General features: G+C 43.7%; 1 protein-coding gene across 1 annotated transcript in view; it reads right to left on the bottom strand.

The window, feature by feature from the left end:
- The window catches only part of NTF3 (neurotrophin 3), a 172436-nt gene that overhangs the window by 1119 nt on the left and 154078 nt on the right, over positions 1-17239 (bottom strand). The window lies entirely within an intron of this gene.

Below are 17239 nucleotides of genomic sequence, written 5' to 3'. Positions count from 1 at the left end.
GGCTGACTGCAATTTGGCAGTTTGAATCTCACCAGGCTCAAGGTTGACTCAACCTTCCATCCTTCTGAGGTGGGTAAAATGAGGAGCCGGATTGGGGGGCAAGAGGCTGACTCTGTAAACCGCTTAGAGAGGGCTGTAAAGCACTGTGAAGTGGGATGTAAGTCTAAGTGCGATGGCTATTTAATGAGCGTCCCTTACATTCCATCCTTCGGGTCATTTAAAAATTTGGAATAGCATGGAACCAAAAAGGGAGCTCTTGAGGACTCCACTCAATACTATCCTCCAGGATATTGATACCCTTTGATTGGGTTGTTTTAACTATGGTATTTTTTGGAGTATAAGACACACCTTTCCCCCCCCCCCTAAAAGGGGGAGAAAATTTAGGTGTGTCTTATACACCGAATGTAGCCCTGCCCACCCACTGGCCCCCACCCTTTGGCCTCTGCCTCGCAGCTGTTACCTCCTTGCAAGCAAACAGCAAGAAAAAAACAGCTCCTTTCAGCTTAAGCACAGGCTAATTAGCACAAGTTGATTGGATCAGCCTCCCGACTCTCAGCTGATTTGCTCTCAGCTGTTTTGCGCAGGGCTCTGCTGCTTGCTGCAAAGAGGTAAATTGCTGGAGCAGATTTTTTTTTTTCTTGTGCTAATCAAGCTATGCTGAAAACGAAACTGAAAGTAAAGCAGGCTGTTTGCTGTTTGCTGCAACGAGGCAAAATTGCTCAGAGGCAGATTTATTTTTTGTCTTTTCCTCACCAAAAAAGGTAGGTGCGTCTTATACTCCGGTGCATCTTATACTCCGAAAAATACGGTAGCTGCCAATTTACCAAATGATAGTAGCCTTTGTGTCACAGTTATCCATCTTTTTCAAAATGATATCATGATTTCATTAGGTGTCATCATATCAGTGTCAACTCTTAAAGTAAAGGTAAAGGTTTCTCCTGTCCAGTTGTATCCAACTCTGGGGGTGGGGGGTGGGTGCCCATCTCCGTTTCTTAGCGAAGGGAGCCAGCATTGTCTAAAGATATTTCTGTAGTCATGTGGCTAGTATGACTGTAGGCCAAGGTGCACAGAACGCTGCTACCCTCCCATCAAAGTGGTAACTATTTATCTACTTGCATTTACATCAGTGGTGGGTTGCCCCCGGTTTGGACCAGTTCGCAAGAACTGGTAGTAAAACCGGAGGGAGGCTCCGCCCACTGACCCGGATGTCACCATAGGTGATCTGCACATGCGAAGCAAGCACACGCACATGGGCACAATGCGAACCGGTAGTAAAGGTAAGTAGAACCCACCCCTGATTTACATGCTTTTGATGCAGTTCATGACCTACATGAACTGATAGGTTGGGCAGGAGCTGGAGCAAGGAACAGGAGCTCATCCCGTCGTGCGACACTCGGGTCTCAAACCCAAGCTTGTCAGCTTTCCAGCTGACAAGCTCAGTATCTTTAACCACTGATCCACGACACTCCTTTGATTTCATTCAGTGTCGACATGTCAGTGTCAACTCTTAGCAAGCCCAACTATCACAAGGGATCCTGTAAAACATCTGATTGAAATCGAGTTACCATGGCTGGCTGGGGAATTCTGGGAGTTGAAGTCCACAAGTGTCTTAAAGTTGCCAAGTTTGCAGATCCCTGCTTTAGATTATCCGTGCTTGATTTCTACTCAGACCTTACAATCCGGAAGGGAATTTGGTGGAGGGAAAGTGAGAAGCATTAATGTGTGAATGGATTGGAAAACTGCAACCGACACTAGATTACACAAGGCACACATAACCACGACTGAAAACCACACTTCCCAAGATCTTCCTTGACATTTTCTGTGCTGCTTGGGAATGCTCAACACATGACTTAGTCTCATTAGCCTGCAGCTCCTCCCATCCTAACCCAATCCCACCAATGAAGGCAGTAAACCAGAATGGGAAACATATAACTTAATTATACCATTTCAGGATGCAATTATATACACACTTATATGATTAGCGATAGATCAAACATAGGCGGAAAATAAACCGCAATCCTCAATCGGGTAGAACAGCCAAAACGGACTAGTTGTAGGAATTTTACAAAGATACTTAAGCTTTTGGCGTGATTCTCAAATGGTCCAGACATAATGTGGACAGCACACTCTAGATGACTTAACTTGGATTAATTCAGAGAATTTGAAAGTATTTGTCAAGTATTTGCAAGCCATTGGCACATGTGTCATGTAGACACCAGTGGAGGCAGAGAGTGTCTCCATCCGTATGTGGAAAGGAGGGGCTTACCCTGAGTATAAAACCTCCTCCAACCTTTTCCACCTTGCTCTCTCCATCTCTCTCTTTTCATGTTTGTTCCTCATGAGACTTGATCTCTGTTGTACATAGTTAATATGCTTTATCATATGAATAAATATGTTTATTTATTTATGCATCTGCCTCTGAACTCTTCTATGCTCCTGGCTGTTTCTACGATCCCAATTCCACAGAATGGTAGCAGAGGATGGTTTCGATCCATTGACCTCTTTTCATGTTTGTTCCTCATGAGACTTGATCTCTGTTGTACATAGTTACTATGATTTATTATATGAATAAATATGTTTAAGACATTTATTTATGCATCTGTCTCTGAACTCTTCTATGTTCCTGGGTGTTTCTACGATCCCAATTCCACAGTATTTCAGAAAATATCACATGTTATTCAAATCGCTTGTAGCAATGCCACAAATGCTATTGCACATACAAATTTAAAACACATTGGTTGCCTTGGATATGCAAGCAAAAATAATAATAATAACAGTAATCCATAGATTGTACAAGTGGAGTTTGCCCACCCTTGTCCTAAAGGTTATGAACAAGAGGCACGAAGGGTCCTTGGTGCTCTCTGAGCTTGCTTGTTTTCTTGCAAACGTTTTATTACCCAACTAGGTAATATCATCAGTGCTGGTGGTGAGGCATGACGCCAGCACTGATGATATGCGTTGATATGCATGATGGCAACAGTGGTGATATGTGCAGAAAAGAGCAATGAAGATGGGTTAGGTGGCTGGAAGCTAAAACATTTGAAAAACGGTTGCAGAAATTGAATACGTCTAGTCTAGTGAAAAGAAGGACTAGGAGTGATATGATAGCACTGTTCCAATATTTGAGGGGCTGCTACAAAGAAGAGGGGGCAGTGGTGAAATCTAAAATTTGTTACTACCGGTTCTGTGGGCGTGGCTTGGTGGGGGGTAATGTGACTGGGTGGACATGGCCAATTTTTTTTTTAACTTTTAAAACCATTTTTTCTACAACCTCTTCGGTGAAGGCAACTCAGCTTGGATCGTCAGAGGCTTTTAAAAGAAAAAAAAGCCTCTGCCGATCAGGCAATTCAGCTGGGATCGTCAGAGGCTTTTAAAAGCATTTTTTTCTACAACCTCTGAAGAGGTTGTAGAAAAAAATGCTTTTAAAAGCCTCTGACGATCCCAGCTGACCCGCGCAATCATCAGAGGCTTTTTTTTTTTTTTACTTTTAAAAGCATTTTTTCAGCCGAAGAGGTTGTAGAAAAAATGCTTTTAAATTTTTTTTAAAAAAAGCCTCTGATGATTGTGCGGCTTAGCTGGGCATAGGGGGTGGGGGCAGGGATTTTTGCTACCGGTTCTCCAAACCACCCACCTCCATCGTTACCGGATTGGGCGATCCGGTCCGAACCGGACGCATTTCACCTCTGAGAGGGGGTCAAAAGTGTCAGGGTAATGAAGATTTAAAGCTGTCCAGCTCCTTTAAGACTGAGAATGAGTCAGCAGGGATATTGCCCTTTAAGAAGCCGTCTACTACCTCTGTGTCCTGGATGGTCTGAAAATAGTAGCCACGCAATAAACCCTCTGACAGGCTTGTTTATACTATTATGGAAAAGCAAAAAGTTGTGATTTGATGTCAATGCCTTATTTTACTGTAACAGAGAGAGTTGGAAGCCAATGCTTCTTTTTCTCTTCTTTTTTTTTCTTATCTTTCCTCACTTCTCTTCTCCCTTCCCCCTTTCCCCCTCACTGCTCTTCTATTTACTTTTGGTTGGTATTTTTTTTTTGTATTTTATAATACTCTGTAACTCAATTTTTAAAAATGCAAGCTCGAAAGTAACCCAAAAGAAGTTGAGATTCTGGAAAGAGTGCAGAGAAGAATAACAAAAATGATTAGGGGGGCTGGAGGCTAACACATATGAAGAACGGTTGCAGGAACTGGATATGTCTAATCCAGTCATACCAGTAAGAAGGACTAGGGGTGACATGATAGCAATGTCCCAATATTTGAGACGCTGCCACAAAGAAGAGGGGGGTCTACCTATTTTCCAGAGCAGGACAAGAAACAATGGTTGAAAATTAACCAAGGAGAGAAGCAACCTACCTATTTATTTATTTATTTATTTATTTATTTATTTATTTATTTATTTATTTAATTTTATTAAATTTCTATACCGCCCTTCTCCAGAAGGGCTCAGGGTGGTGTACAGCCAGAAATAAAACCATGACAGTATAAAAATTTTAAAAACAATTTAAAACAATTAAATCAATTGGCCGAAAATTCTAATAAAACAACCCAATTAAAATAGTAAAAATATTATTATTATTTAGGCCAGCCCTGCTTGTTGGAATAATAATGGTTTTAGGGTGCGACGAAAGGTGCGCAGGTCAGAAATCCTATGAATCTCCGGGGGCAGCTCATTCCAGAGGGTAGGGGCCCCCACAGAGAATGCTCTCCCCCTGAGGGTCGTCAGCCGACATTGTCTAGCTGACGGCACCCGGAGGAGCCCCTCTCTGTGGGAGCATACCGGTCGATGGGAGGCTATCAGTGGCAGAAGGCGGTCTCGTAGATACCCAGGTCCCATGCCATGGAGCGCTTTAAAGGTGGCAACCAACACCTTGAATCGCACCTGGAAGACCACCTGGAAGACAACTTAGAACTAAGGAGAAATTTCCTGACAGTTAGAACAATTAACCAGTGAAATGGATTGCCTTCAGAAGTTATGGGTGCTCCATCATTGGAAGTTTTTAAGAAGAGCTCGGACATCCATTTGTCTGAAATGGTATGGACTCTCCTGTTTGATTAGGGGATTGGACTAGACTATATCTTGAATGTCCCTTCCGATTCTATTATTCTGTTATTCTGATATTCCCTAGTTTGTGTAATGAAACGTATTCAAGGAAAGCACCCCAAGCTCAGAGTGTCCCAATGAGTCCCTCATTTCAACCCCGAGCTACAAATATTCTCCTTTATTGGTACAAGCGACGTGAAATGATTCAGGCAAGATTGCCAACATCTCATTCTTGCAGATTCTTGGTTTGAATAAATAAGTCCCGTCCCCGCACCCACACCTACCCACTCAAAGTATACATCGCACAATAAAACGTTAGCTAGATTTGGAAGAGAAAACCTAGCTTTCCATAATGCCACCCCCGACACAAGAATAAGTCAAATCCTATCACTCCGCAGATTGCCTTTTATGGTAAAAAACAACAACAACAATACACTCTATATTTTGTCTAGATGTGATTTTTTTTTGCTTTTTAACAAACAAATGACGCTTTAAGAAAATATATCGGTACTTCATTTGTCATAAAATATTTTATTGTTCTGTAAGAATAGAAATGTGTCCTATTTAGATACCAGGGGTATTTCACAGCGTGTCTCTAGATTTAAAGTAGTAGCAAGTCATCAAATTAGAGTAACTTGTTTGTAAACAGCAACCCAGCTTTCACAAAGCAGCTAAAAATAGGACTGCATGATGACTGGAATTAGTTGTGTAACCAAAACAATTCTAGTTGTTATTTCTCTGATGAACAGTTTTGCTGTTAGGACTGTTTTTAAAACTCCCTGGCCATTGGATTTTCTCAAATCCAACGTCAGATCTGCAGGCCGGTAAATTTGAGTCGTAGTTTTTCATGCTGAAAAACTTATTTCATGCTGTCAATTCTCAACTAAATTAATTTAACCACAAGCCAGGGAAAAAAAATGCCCCTTCCTTATGAAGGACTCCTAGCATCAAGGCTGTGTGATTTGTCCTGAAGATATAGGAATTTCTATTTTGTTTTTCCCACGGGAAAAAGCTCAGCTCTGCACTCTCCCATCGGCTTTCTAATGCAGGAACATTCCTGCCACATCACCCAATTTCTGGATTGTGTTCCCCTCCTACAATCCTTTGCCCTCTACAAGTAGCTAAGTCTGCGGTGAACGCCACAGCCCTAGCACCAGTGGTCAGTTCTAACACTTTCTTTTAAGTGAGATAATTAGCATTTCAGACGGATTAAGACGCCTAAGACGAAAAAGCCTTTGCGACCGCAGCATTTTCCACGGATGAAATAGTTGTCCTGATGAGAACCAGAACATTTTGAAGATCACGGGTTCGCGGAAAATTTAACGGGTTCTCCAAGCGCTCGCTTGTTTGCAAAACTCCTGGCCCATTAAGTACGCTGTTTTTGTTTATATTTTAGGTACTCCTTTCTAAACTCATCACCACATTAAGCCGGTTTTGAAGAGGAGAAAGATTTTTCTCTCTTTGCTTTTCGTTTTTATCCCCAGATGCAGTGGTGGGCTTCTGCCGGTTTGGACCGGTTCACACGAACCGGTCATTGCCATCCGGGCACAATCTCGTCCTATATTGCTGTGTTTTTGATGCCGCATGCATGCGCGGATGGCACATGCGAGCAAATTGCTGTGTTTTGTGACGCCGCACAATGTGCACGGATGGTGCGCGCGCTCATATTTCTGGTGCTGGCCAAACCGGTTGTTACAGTATGTGTGATTTTTCACACCAGCCGATTCCCTTCTAAATAAACCCTCAAATGCCATCTTCAGTTAGCTTCCAAAATCAGTTCTGATCCTTTCTACATGCATCTCCACATTAGCCAGTTTTGAAGAGGCGAGAGATTTTTCTCTCTTCGCTCTTTGCTTTTATCCCCAGATGGATGCAGCATAGTGCGTGTTTGTGTTTGTGTGTGTTGAGAAAAACATGTACACAAACACACACCTCTTTAGTTGTCTAGGAGGAGACAAACGCAACGAGAAAAGCTAATGGGGCTATCAGGAGTTGGCTTCAAGCTCATTCCTTGCCAAAATAGGTGCTAAATAAATTGCTACCCTGTTTCCCCCAAAATAAGACATCCCCTGATAATAAGCCCAGTTAGGCTTTTGAGTGCATGGCAATAAGGCCAAGCGCTTATTTCAGGGTTCAAGAAAATATAAGACAGGGTCTTATTTTCAGGGAAACACGGTAGAAATTGAATGTTCACACCATCCGATTCCTTTCTAAACGACCTCAAATGCCATCTTCAGTTAGCTTCCAAAATCAGTTTTGATCCCTTTTCCTGTTGGATTCTCCTCATTTACTCCTCGTTTACTCCTCGGATCTCCTGAGCTCATATCTCTACCTCTCTTCCTCCAGCTCCTGGCTCTGTTTTTTTCTCCCTTCCCAAGCAAGATGGCTCCTCACCTCTTTCTACAAATTTCCAGAACTTTGATCTGCTCTCCACAGCACCACCTTGTAAGGATGACGGAAGGTTTCTGGTCTTGGCTTCACCTTTTAAATCAAAGAAGAAAAGAAAAAGAAAAAGAAAGAAAGAGCATCACCTAGACTGAAATCTTGGTTTGGGGGTGGTCTGATTTCCAGGGATGGAAAAAGGACACTGTGAAGTTGCTACACTACCTACAGGCGGTCCTCGAGTTACAGTCATTCATTGAGTGACTGTTTGAAGTTACAACGGCGCTGGAAAAAAATTACCTTATGGGTCATTTTTCACACTTCTGACCACTGCAGCATCTCCAGGGTTACGTCATCAAAATCCAGATGCCTAGAAACTGACTCATATTTATATTTCGATGTGGCCTACGTGGGTTAATCAATAAGCTAAACTAACCAACTGACTCGTATTTATGACAGTTGCTGTGTCCCACAGTCCCCTTTTGTGACCTTCTTACAAGCAAAATCAATAAGGGAAGCCAGCTTCACTTAACAACCATGTTACTAACTTAACAGCTGCAACAATTGACTTAACAACTGTGGCAAGAAAGATCATAAAACGGGGAAATTGTCCCACTTGGCAACAGAAATTTGGGACTCCATTGTGGTCGTACGTTGAGGACTACCTGTAATGTGAAAGAGATCTCCCAGAGCTGAAATGGCTTTGGGACTAAAGAAAATGGAGACATCTCATCGAGTGCTTGTGGATGGTGACTCCTGGAGAAACCTGAGCTGTTCAACCTTGGCCTAACTCTTAATGATTCAAGACTAATTCCCATCTCCCTATTAAATTGTGGGAGGGACAATACTTCCTAATCAAGTTTAAGCATTGCACGCCCGTGTAGCTTTGCAATAGTGGCGAATATCTGTAGCTCAGGGGTAAGATGAGGGTGAAAGTTCGTTCTCCGAACTTGTGGGTTGGCGTCCACACATTTCGTTACCAGCTAGAAAATATCTTCAGCAGGCCTGAAGATGATCCAGACCTGATGTAATCTCTCTATCACAAGACCCATCACAAGACTCACGGATGACTCACACCTGATCCATCACAAGACCCTCACTTGACTCACCCATACCTGAAGCCCTTATTTATTTATTTATTTATTTATTTATTTATTTATTTTATTCAATTTATATCCCACCCTTCTCCAAGTGGACTCAGGGCGGTGCACAGCCAGACTAAAACACATATCGATACAAAATTTAAAATTATTAAAAGAATTAAATAACTGTGGCCCAAAAATTTAAAACATTGAAACTAAAATCCCTTTGACAATTTAAAAAGCTAAAAACTAAAAAGGGGGGGGGGGGTTTCACGCCAGCCCTGCTTGATGGAAAAGAAAAGTTTTTAGGGCACGGCGAAAGGCCCGGAGATCCGATATCCTTCGTATCTCCGGGGGCAAATCGTTCCAGAGGGCAGTTGCTGCCACAGAGAAGGCCCTCCCCCTGGGGGTCGCCAGCCAACGTTGCCTGGCTGACGGCACCCTGAAGAGTCCCTCTCTGTTGGAGCGCACTGGTCGGTGGGAGGCTATCGGCGGCAGAAGGCGGTCCCGCAAATACCCAGGTCCCATGCCATGGAGCGCTTTAAAGGTGGTGACCAACACCTTGAAGCGCACCCGGAAGACCACTGGAAGCCAATGCAGCTCACGCAGGAGAGGTGTCACATGGGAGCGGCCCCTCGCTCCCATAATCCCCCGCACGGCCGCATTCTGCACCAGTTGGAGCCTCCGGGTTCTCCTCAAGGAGAGCCCCATGTAGAGAGCATTGCAGTAGTCCAGGCGGGAAGTGATGAGCGCCTGAGTGACTGTGCGTAGGGAATCCCGATCGAGAAAGGGACGCAACTGGTGAATCAGTTATAAACAGAAGAACACCGACATCCCCTAAACTCCGCTGAAGATGTTACCCAGCCTTCCACAAGCAATCCCATCAAACGACATCTTGACCTACAACCAGCCTATGAACCTCTCAGAATCCAAATCAACCGACTAAATGTTGGAAATGCCACCAGGCACCGGGATCATATTACCATATGTGGTGGACATGTGCAGAAGCGAGAAACTATTGGGCAAAAATTCGGATATGGCTAGAGAAAATGACTCAGCAACCTATTGATTTAAAACCAGAGCTGTTTTTGTTGGGTACTGTATTTTACCTGAGAAATTTAGTAAAGAAAATGGATCCATGTAATAACTGCAGCGAGAAATGTATTTGCACAAAATTGGAAAGTGGAAAAAAATCCCTACAGAGGGAGAGGTAATTAAGAAAATATCAGAATCAAATCATCAGAAATGAATAGATTAACGTTGGCAATTAAAGGGAAGGAAGAATCGGGAGTATTATAACATATGGGGCAGTGGTGAAATCCAAATTTTTTTACTACCGGTTCTGTGGGCGTGGCTTGGTGGGTGTGGTGTGGCTTGGTGGGCATGGCAGGGGAAGGATACTGCAAAATCTTCATTCCCTCCCCACTCCTGGGGGAAGGATATTGCAAAATCTCCATTCCCACCCCACTCCAGGGGAAGATTACTGCAAAATCCTCATTTCCTCCCAATCAGCTGGGATTTGGGAGGCAGAGAATAGATGGTGGGCGGGGTCAGTCAGAATTTTTACTGGTTAATTTTTTTTGGTTAATTAATCTAATCAATTTAGTCAGGTTCCAGGAGTAGTGCGGTGGCCTAGAGGTGGAGCTCTCGCCTCACAATCAAGAGACTGTGAGTTTGATCTTAGGTAGAAGCAGATATTTCTCTCTCTGGGCACAATGGGAAAATATCTCTGCTGAACAAAACTCTGCCTCGGTGACAGGAAAGGCATCCGGCCATTCAAACATTCTGCTAGCTCCATTCAGTTGCCCAGATTCCACCCCGCAAGGGATTTATGGGGTGGTTAAAAGATGATGATGATGATGATGATGATGATGATGATGATGATGATGATGATTTAGTCAAGTTCCAGGCTCAGCATGAGGGAGAAGGTCATCATAGCCATTGATACCAATATCTGAACCGTAGTACACTTTCCAGGAATTGTTAGTTGAGGACTACATCATAGGTAGTCCTCCAATTGAGCCCAAAATTTCTGTTGCTGAAATTTGCTTAGCAATTCAGAGGTATAATATGGAGCTGAAAGGGATATTTGCACTTCATCTGCAAGTAAGGAAGGAGGACTAAGCTTGCAATATATATTTCCCGTCCAGATATGAATTACAGAAATAGATTGAGAAAATGTAAATACCCATATTTCAAGGTAGGTTTTGAAGGGGCTATTTAACTCATCTTGCTTGCCCATCTCAGATTTAAATATGCCCCATAATTTGCTATTGTAACCATCTTAACTAAAGTGAGACACATCAAGAGGTTTTGGGGTTTTTTTTAGATGCAGAGTGAAAACTTGTGGCTGCTTAATTGTTGGTCAGTCAACTGACTATCTAACAGATACAACTACGGAGAAAAGTCTAGCACAATTGTCAACAAATTAAGTTAAATTAACCTTTCTGCTAAGGGAGTAAATAAATCCAACATCAGTGGAATTTATTTTTTTAAAAAAAACATACTCGGAACTAAATTCCCACATTCTTTCTTTCTTTTTTTTTTAAAAAAAAAATATTTAGAGAAATACAGGTAGTCCTCAACTTACAACCACAATTGAGCCCAGGATTTATGTTGCTAAGTAAGAATAGAATAGAATTCTTTATTGGCCAAGTGTGATTGGACACACAAGGAATTTGTCTTTGGTGCATATGCTCCAGAGGTGGGTTTCAGCAGGTTCTGACCAGTTCTGGAGAACCGGTAGCAGAGATTTTGAACAGTTCGGAGAACCAGTAGTAAAAATTCTGACTGGCCCCACCCCCATCTATTCTCTGCCTCCCGAGTCCCAGCTGATTGGGAGGAAATGGGGATTTTGCAATAACCTTCCCCTGGATTGGGGAGGGAATGGAGATTTTACAGTATCCTTCCCCTGCCACACCCACCAAGCCATGCCTACAGAACCGGTAGTAAAAAATTTTGAAACCCACCACTGATATGCTCTCTGTTTACATAAAAGAAAAAAAAAATGCATTCATTAAGAATCATAAGATACAACACTTAATAATAGTCATAAGTTACTAATAAGCAATCAAATTATACTAGGGAACAAATAAAACAATATAAATCGTAAAGATACAAGCAACAAGGTTATAGTCCTAAGTGACAGGAGATAGTTATTAGGAAGAAATTTGCTAAGTGAGTTTTGTCCCATTTTATGACTTTTCTTGCTTTGTTAAGTGAACCACTTTCACTTGAAGGAAGGTTGTTAAATTAGTCACACGCCTTCCCCGTTGACTTTGCTTGTCAGAAGGTCACAAAACGGGGGTCACACGACCTTGGGACACAGCAGCGGTCATAAATATGAGTCAGTTGCCAAGGGTTTGAATTTTGATCCCATGATCATGGGGATGCTGCAAAGGACCATGAGAAACTGTCATAAATCAGTTTTCTCAGTGCCGTTGTAACTTTCAACGGTCACTAAATGAACTGTTGCAAGCTGAGAACTACCTGTAATAACAGAGCAAAGCAAATCATAAAAGGATAGATATGCACATCCTATTTTACTTCAACAAAGTTTCCTTAAATTGTCCTCAAATTCTGGACAAAACATCCTAACTGCAAAGGCTCCTTCGTAAGAAGCTATGAGTACTACAAACTCACTCTGCATATATGCCTTTTGTTTTAATCTGAGAAACAATACGAAGTTTCACAAAAGTCTTCAATTTTTTTAAAAAAAAATATCCTTCTCGTATTTACAACTTGAATTAATTTTTTTCCAGTAATGCTAAGCCCCAGCAACTCCTGTGACAATGAACAGCTTTTGGAATTTGGTGAGGTCAAGTTAGCGAAATTTAATTCGGTCCTTGGCAGCAAGGTGGGCATCTGTCAAGGACCTTGGACGGGTGTCAGCAACCTGCGGCTCCGGAGCTGCATGCGGCTCTTTTGGCCCTCTGCTGTGACTCCCTGTCAGGTGACCCCACCACTGGCTGGCCCCGCCCCTCACCCTCCCCTCCCAGTCACTCCTCGCCTGGCCTGAGAAGGTAAGGGCGATGGCGGGGGATGGAGAAGCGGCCAGGGCAGAGACAGAAAGATACAGAGAGAGACATAGATACAGAGAGAGGGGGAGAGAGAGAGACATAGATACAGAGAGAGGGGGAGAGAGGGAGGGAGGAGGGAGGGAGGGAGGAAGAGAGAGATGTCAAAAGGGTTTTGTGGTTCCCGGTGTTTTTTAACAACTGGTTCTCTGCCCTAATGACCGGCTGGGTAGGCGTAGCTGGGGGGGATCATGTGACTGGTGGAAGTGAGTGACATCGAGTTTGCCATGCCCACCCAGGTTTTGTGGCTCCCGGTGTTTTCTTTTCTGTGGGAAATGGGTCCAAATGGCTCTTTGAGTGTTTAAGGTTGCCGACCCCTGACCTAGGAGTACTCATCTCAAATGATCTAAGCCCCCGAGCTCACTAGAACAGCATTGCCAAAAAGGCATTAAGAATTGTTAACCTTATCTTGCGAAGCTTCTTCTCCGGTAACATTGTACTGCTAACTAGGGCATACAAAACCTTTGCCAGACCAATTCTTGAATACAGCTCATCTGCCTGGAATCCACACTGTGTATCGGACATTAACACGACTGAGCGGGTCCAGAGTATTTCACAAGAAGAGTACTCCACTCCTCTGCTCACTAGGCTTGAAAGTTTGGGCTTGGACAATCTGGAACTTCGCCGCCTGCGGTCTGATCTAAGCATAGTACACAAAATTGTCTGCTACAATGTCCTACCTGTCAACGATTTCTTCCGCTTCAACCTCAATAATACATGGGCAAACAATCGATACAAACTTAAGGTAAACCGCTCCAAACTCGATTGCAGAAAATACGACTTCAGCAACAGAGTGGTTAATGCCTGGAATGCTCTACCCAACTCCATTGTTACATCCTCAAACCCTCACAGCTTCAACCTTAAACTGTCCTCCGTGGAGCTCACCCCATTCCTAAGAGGTTCATAAAGGGGGCATGAATAAGCGCACCGGTGTGCCTACCGTCCCTGTCTTACTGTCCCCATTTATCTGTATTTACTTCTTTTTTTCACGCTTATGTTCATACTTATACTTGCTACCTTGTACATGTTTGACAAACAAACAAACAAGCAAACAAATAAATTATGATCACACAGAAAAATAGGTTAAAACGGATGTCACAGAAATTAAAGGAGGGACCATTGAAATACCATTTGCCTACCAATTTAATTATTTTCACCAGATGTAGTGGGGGGGGGAAGTCCCTTTCCTTGTTTCAAAATCTACCATTTGGATCTGATGGTGTGTTAAAATACCTTTTGTTGATCATGAACTGGAGAATTTGAAAATTTGGAAGAGAAGATTGGTCTTGAAAATTGTCAGCCTTTTCTTTGTTTCTTTGTTTGTTTCATAGTATTAGAAAGCCTTGTTTGGGCCACCAGGATAAAAGTCTTAAAGGTAAAGGTTCCCCTCGGACATATGTGCTAGTCGTTCCTGACTATAGGGGGCGGTGCTAATCTCCGTTTCAAAGCCGAAGAGCCAGTGCTGTCCGAAGATGTCTCCGTGATCATGTGGCCAGCATGGCTCAACGCCAGAGGTGCATGGAACGCTGTTACCTTCCCACCAAAGGTGGTCCCTATTTTTCTACTTGCATTTTTTACATGCTATTGAACTGCTAGGTTGGCAGAAGCTGGGACAAGTAACGGGAACTCACCCCGTTATGCGGCACTAGGGATTCGAACCACTGAACTGCCGACCTTTCTGATCGACAAGCTCAGTCTGATCTGATCGACAAGATCGTCTTAGCCACTGAGCCACCGCGTCCCAGTCTTTCTATCCTACCTGAGTGGCTCCTTAAGTGGCTCAGTGGCTAAGACGCTGAGCTTGTCAATCAGAAAGGTCGGCGGTTCGAATCCCTCGTATAGGTCTCCTGCGTGAACAGGGGGTTGGACTAGATGACCTCCAAGTTCCCTTCCAACTCTGTTACTGTTAACTTCTAATCATGTCACCTACCTACAAAAAGGAGAAAGGAAAGAGAGAGGAAAAGAAAAGCAATCTATTTTTGTGTGACTTCGACCCACAATTCTGTGTCCACACTGAAATAAGGTGGGGGAAGAAAAATATTTCTTCCACGTTTTTTTTTTTCCCCCAAGAATTTGAAGAGCTTCTTCCACTGGTCATCCTTTCTCAAGGCTTGCCATACCGAGCCCTTCATACAAATTATAATCTTGTTCCTTTTCGGTCACTTTTCCCAAATCTTTCGCAGGTTGTCTGTTCCCTTAAGCTGCACTGCCCAGAACTGAGCACAGCATTCCATTGACTGCTTAAGCGACACCAAATAAAATAAATTGGAAAATTCTGACTTTTTTTTAGCTACATTCCAGTCCAGTTTTGCAACAAACTGATGGTTTTTTTTTTTCACAAGTATTATTACCAAGCTATGCCTCTACATTTGTTTTCTGTTTCCAAAGTAAAGAACGCCACATTTCTCTATTAAATTTTATTCGCGTTCTTGTCAGCCCGTTTCTATAAACCATTAAGATAATTTTATTTCTATTATCCAGGGTATTTAGCTCGCCCATCCAATTTTGTGTCATCTGCAGTTGAATTAGTATTCCTTCCATTTCTTTCTTCGGTCATAAATAAAACTTTTGGAGCGACAACGCCATTAAAAACAGCATCTTTGGGCATGGACTTCTGGGGGAAGAGAAACAGCTCTCCTTGTTAACCACTCTGAAGCTTTGTTTATTAGTGAAGAAATGGTCCTTCTGCCTGGATTTTGGTTGTCCGTAGGATCCACCGAGCCCAATTTCTTATTCACGTATGTGAACTTTAAGAACAGAGGAGAAATTCTTCGGTTCAACCTCTTGAATTTTCCATTTCAATCCATGAGGCGAATCAAAACAGAAAACGTCGACACATGTAAGACATTTCCTTCCCGTAGAAGTGTCCAAGTGAAACGGCAAGGAGATGTGCTTCGTTCCAGAGTAAAGGGAAGAAAGGAAACTAACAGCAATGAAATGGAAAGATGATCTGGATTATCCTAAAACTATTCGAAAAATTTCCTAACGGTGAGAACAATCCAGCAGTTGAACAGCTTCGCCTTCAGAAGTTGTGGGTGCTCCACAGTGGTGGGATTCAAATAATTTAACAACCTGTTCTCTGTCCTAATGACCAGCTGGGTGGGCGTAGCCAGGGGGTGTGACAGGCAGCACTCCTGAACCCCCCTGGGAGCAAAAATGGGCCACGGGGTGACATGCCCCCCTGCACCCCGTTTTGGGCCTAGTAGGCCTCCTTGCAGCCTCCTGGGAGCAAAAACGGGCCGTGGGAGGGGGCCGCACTCCCCACGCCCCGTTTTGGGCCTAGTAGGCCTCCTTGCAGCCTCCTGGGAGCAAAAACGGGCCGTGGGAGGGGGCCGCACTCCCCACGCCCCGTTTTGGGCCTAGTAGGCCTCCTTGCAGCCTCCTGGGAGCAAAAACGGGCCGTGGGAGGGGGCCGCACTCCCCACGTCCCGTTTTGGGCCTAGTAGGCCTCCTTGCAGCCTCCTGGGAGCAAAAACGGGCCATGGGAGGGGGGCCGCACTCCCCACGCCCCGTTTTGGGCCTAGTAGGCCTCCTTGCAGCCTCCTGGGAGCAAAAACGGGCCGTGGGAGGGGGCCGCACTCCCCACGTCCCGTTTTGGGCCTAGTAGGCCTCCTTGCAGCCTCCTGGGAGCCAAAACAGGGCACGTGGGGACTCCTGGAAGGGGCGGGGAGGGGAGGGGCCAGCCAGCCATTTTTATTTTTTTTTTAATTTGATTTATATGCCGCCCTTCTCCGAAGACTCAGGGCGGCTTACAATGTGCTCAACAATAGCCTTCATCCTTTTGTATATTTATACAAAGTCAGCTTATTGCCCCCACAAACTGGGTCCTCATTTTACCTACCTTAGAAAGGATGGAAGGCTGAGTCAACCTTGAGCCTTGGCGAGATTCGAACCCTGCAGTAATTGCAGGCAGCTGGTCTTAATAAGCTTAATAACAGGGTGCCTTAAACCCCTGTACTACCAAGGCTCCTTAATTTAACAACCATTTCGTCCAAACCGGCCCTAACCGACTGAATCCCACCACTGGTGCTCCATCTCTGTAGGCCTTCAAGAAGAAACTGGATAGCCATTTGTCTGAAATGGTATTGGCTCTCCAGATCAAGTAGGCGGGTTGGACTAGATGACCTCCAAGATCCCTTCCCGCTCTGTTATTCTATGAAGGTATTTCATTAGTAACAACATAGGGACATATCACTGGGTGCATAGGACCAGCATGTTTGTCAGTCACCAAAACTTCAATTACACTTGCTTGCCGGGTCTTCGATGCTCTTCTGAGCTTGGTTGTTTCCTTGTAGACATTTCATTATCAAACTAAGTAACATCATCAGGGCTGGAAGAAAGGGCTTTGCTCTCTGTCTATATGCTAGAGGTTTGCCCTATCGGTGTTGGTAGGAATGATCTTGGTAGTTATTTGATTGGGTTGTTGTTTACTGTTACCTTGTTTGTCTGAGTTAATAGTTCCTTGATTGGGATATCGTTTGCTTCTTGATTGCTAGTCTAACGTCAACCTTTGCTCATCTGGTTATTGATTGCTGGTGAGGAAGTATTGTGGCCTTTATGCTTCCCTTTTGGCTTCTTGGTTGTCTCTTTTGAATGGTATGTAGATGTTGTTTATCTCTATGTGCCCGTTGATGATTGATTTGTCTGAGAG

Source organism: Pituophis catenifer, unplaced genomic scaffold (assembly GCF_029215685.1).
Source record: "Pituophis catenifer annectens isolate HBS135680 unplaced genomic scaffold, rPitCat1.0.hap2 SCAF_7, whole genome shotgun sequence".
Lineage (NCBI taxonomy): Eukaryota > Metazoa > Chordata > Lepidosauria > Squamata > Colubridae > Pituophis > Pituophis catenifer.
The sequence above is the reverse complement of the archived record's forward strand: the minus strand, read 5'-3'. Positions and strand labels throughout refer to the sequence as shown.